Raw genomic sequence first — 4,194 nt, forward strand, 5'->3', positions numbered from 1 at the left:
AATGTTATCATCTCATTATCTACAATTTTCCTCTTCCTTGACATGATATCTTTCAAGAAACGCGCATAAGAGGGAATCTGTGTTATAGCATCAATGAAAGGAATGTTAATGTGCAATTGTTTAAACATTTTGAAGAACTTTTCAAACTCCCGATCTGTCCATCTTTCTTCAACCTGTGAGGGAAAGGAATCATATTAGAATTTAATTAAGGAGGAGGTTCATCAATATTAATGACTACATTATCATTTTGGCTTGGTTTTACTCCTCCATATGCTTGCTCCTTATCTTTTTCACCACTTGAATTACTAGAGTTAGGTCCCTCAACCATATTACCACTTTTAAGAGTGATAGCATTGACATGCTCTCTCGGATTCACTTCAGTTTTACTCGGCAATTCACCAGGGTTTCTGTTGTTGATCACATTTGCAATTTGACTAATTTGAACCTCCAAATTTCTATACATCCCAGCCAATTGGTCCAGCCGCCCCTCAACTCGCTCAAATCTATCCGAAGTAACCTTAGCAAGGTTTTCCACAGTGATCTCCCAACCAGGTTTGGTTTCAACTTGTTGTTGCCTTGATTGAAATCTCGGTGGATTGGCTGGCCTTGGTTGATTTCCTTGGTCCTTCCATCCAAAGTTTGGATGATTTCTCCACCCTGGATTGTAAGTATTCGAGTAGGGGTTATTTTGAGTATTACGATTGTAATTATTGACGAATTGTACCTGCTCAGAATCAACACACTCATTAGTATCATGTTCACCTCCACATATAGAACAACACGTTACATGTGCATTAGATGAACTTGAACCAACTCCACCTTGTCTACTTAGCAACTTCATCACATTATTCATTTGAGCACTCGGCAAATTGAGAGTGTCCATTCTATCATACCTGCGTGACGTCTTGTTTTACCTCTCTCGTTGGCCCATTGGTAGTTATTTGTTGCCATTTCTTCTATCAAATTCTGAGCTTCTTGGGGTGATTTACCCATTAAAGCTCCACCTGCAGCTGCATCGATCATAGTTTTAGTAGAAAAAACTAAACCATTATAGAAGGTTTGTATGATTAACCACTCTGGCAGTCCATGATGTGGACACTTCTGAAGCAAATCTCTAAACCTTTCCCATGCCTCATATAATGATTCACCTTCCAATTGGCTAAAATTAGTGATATCCATTCTTAGTTTAGCAGTCTTACCTGGTGGAAAATACTTATTCAAGAATGCTCTTGATAAATCATCCCATTCAATGAAAGTATTAGGAGCATGAGAGTGTAGCCAATGTTTGGCCTTATCTCTCAATGAAAATGGGAACAATCTTAGCCTTATAGCATCATCACTAACTCCATTCATTTTAATTGTATCACAAATTTCCAAAAATGTAGCTAAGTGTGAATTAGGATCTTCTACTGCATTACTTCCAAATTGAGATTGTTGAACCATTTGGATAAGTGGTGGTTTAATCTCAAAATTGTTAGCATTTACCGAAGGCCTTGCTATGCTCGTTTGAGATCCTTGTGTTCCCGGTAGAGCAAAATCTCGTAGAACTCGCCTATTTGCTTCATTTTCTGCCATTTCTTCTTCAAATGGAAGCTCTATTAAGATTTCCTCTATTGGTTGCCAAATCTCTTGTTCCTCTTGCTGTGGTGTGTTCCTTCTTTATCTATGTACTGTCCTCTCAATTTCTGGATCCAAAAGTGCAACTTCTCGAGACGCCCGGTGCATACACTACAAATAGAAATAAGAGATATTATGTAACTTCAATTGTCAAAATTTGATTACAATGTAGGATTAAATATAATCAGCTCAACTAATAAAAAATAAAGCTGTCTAAATTAATAAAGATGATTAGGCTCTAATATTGCCACTCCCCGGCAACGGCGCCAAAAATTTGATGGAATTTTTATATCAATGCAAGTTTAAATCCGATTTTTATATCCGTTAGCTGCAAGTATACAGGCCGAAACTGTAATATAGGGTATGTATCGGGTCAATCCCACGAGGAGCAATTTAAATAAGTACTAGACTCTTATTTTTCTCTATTATTTAGACTTACAATAAATTTGAGCAGAGAAAGTTTATTGCTATAATCTACAAATCTGATCTGCAAATCTAGTTTAACAAATGCTAAATTCAAGAAATTTCACTCAAGGAAGACTCTAGGGATGTAGATTCTACTTATGGCATAAACAACACAAATAAATGGATTTACCTCTTGTTATTATTCTTGTTTAACCAGAGATTCATTTCCAAATTTACCAAGTCTCATTCTCATGATGAAATGGCCTAGAGTAGTTCAGTTTTCCTTATTTTCATGGTGAAATACTACTACTACTCTGTTTTCTTTCATGAAATGCTAAGTAATCCACATAAGTGTATCTCTATTTTCATGAACATACAACTTAAGCTCTACTCATGTGTTTCCATTGTTACTACCAATTCTCATTGAATAATAACAACTATAAACATGCTATTGGTGATCAATCAATAACAAGTAATCACAGCTACACAAGTAGACAAGTTAATACAAGATATAACAAGTGTAAATCACATTCAATTAGTATTATTTAGCAATAAGTTTCATCTACTCCCTAGATTAAGAAGTTTAGCTACTCAAAAATGATTTAACAATCAAACTCACAAGTTTATTAATGCCAAACATCATAAAGTACAAGTACAAGAAAGATAAAAGAAAGCTTAGCCAATTGAAGGTGAAGCTCTCCAATTCCTGCTATGCTCTTACATAATATGATTACAAGTGAAAACTCCAAATGCTTCTCCAAGAACTCTTAGCTAGAGAGAAAACTAGTTACAAGAAGGAAAACTAGCTACGTATGGTGATCCTCACTTCTTCCTTGTGTCTCTGCATAAAAAGTGATAGAAAATCTACTCCTCTCACTTCATAATTTCTTCCACTCAGATTTTGTAAAAAGAAGTCAAAGATATGATGTTTCCTTTTGTCTACAACTCATTTGGTCTTCCCTTTTATTGCAGAAGCATGTGCCACCAATTTCTATCCCTCAAAATAGCTGGAAAAGTTGTGAGAATGGTAAAGGAAAACGGCTATGCTGTGAGGACTCGCAAAAACTATTATTTTATGCCTAATTTATGGCTTAACAAATCATTTAATTGGATTTTATTTCCAAGGAATATTTTCTAGTCCTGTTAGACCTATATAAGTGGTAGTATATCTTCGTTATATTTTTAAAATGATTCGTTTCGAAAATTAATTTCCTAGAGCGCGTTTAGTAAAAATAGTGAATAGTACTTGGAGATTTTATCCGCGTAGTAGCCCAATAAGCTTGGAATATTGGGGGCTTGTACTATGGTCCTAAAATAGGTAATTTTATGAATAAATATTCAAGTGATAGTTAGTAGTGCAATCGTTATAAGAATTTTTCGAAAGTTTCGCGTTATAGCGATAAAACTGACGGTACGCGTTTTCACACGCGCGACTTCATTTGAGGGACTTTAGACCCTTATTTTGGGACAATTAAGAGTGAATAATATTTACAAGAATATATATGCCTTGGAGGTTTAGTGCACTAGTGAACCAAACGCGCGAGAAAATCGAGTCCAAACGCACCCTAAATTGCACTATTTCAAGTTGACTTTGAGGTGCATTTTTCACCACACAAAGAATCTTCCTTTGGAAGCCAATTGCATCAGCACTCTCTCTCTCCTCACCTCACTTGGCCGAGCAACAAGAAAGGAGAAGAACTCTCCATTGTTCTTCATTTTTCATCTTCAATCCATGCACTAAAATCCACCCAAATCACACCAAACTTGGAGATCTCTTAGCAAACCACTTGGAGACTACATCTAGCTAAGGAGGAAGGGAGCTTTCACGGTTTCTTTGGAGCTTCAAGAGGGCCGAAAATTCTGACCTTGCAAACCAAAGGAGTAGGTAATGATCAACCCTTGGATTCTTATCTTTTGGAGATTATATGGCAAGATTAAGCTCATGCATGCACTTAGTTACTTGATTATGGTGTAAAAATGTGATTGTGGGCTCTTGGAATTCCCACACTTGGGTTGTTGTTGCTGATGTGATGATTAATGGTGATTATATTTTTGGTTTAGTGATTATAATGATGCATTAGTGATGGGTAATTAGTGGAAACTTCATTGGGTGTAAGAAGCTAAACTTTCCGATTTTGCCCCTGCCATGTTCGGCCATTTCCAGGCCAATTT

At 36.2% G+C, this 4,194-nt stretch overlaps 1 non-coding gene across 1 annotated transcript; it reads left to right on the forward strand.

Annotated features, from left to right (window-relative positions):
• The first annotated feature begins 1,081 nt into the window (after nucleotides 1–1,081).
• Nucleotides 1,082–1,188, forward strand: LOC113728344 (small nucleolar RNA R71). The gene has a single exon (XR_003458068.1). It is a non-coding gene; the product is annotated as a small nucleolar RNA R71 (small nucleolar RNA).
• Nucleotides 1,189–4,194: the final 3,006 nt, after the last annotated feature.

This window comes from Coffea arabica, chromosome 2c (assembly GCF_036785885.1).
Source record: "Coffea arabica cultivar ET-39 chromosome 2c, Coffea Arabica ET-39 HiFi, whole genome shotgun sequence".
Lineage (NCBI taxonomy): Eukaryota > Viridiplantae > Streptophyta > Magnoliopsida > Gentianales > Rubiaceae > Coffea > Coffea arabica.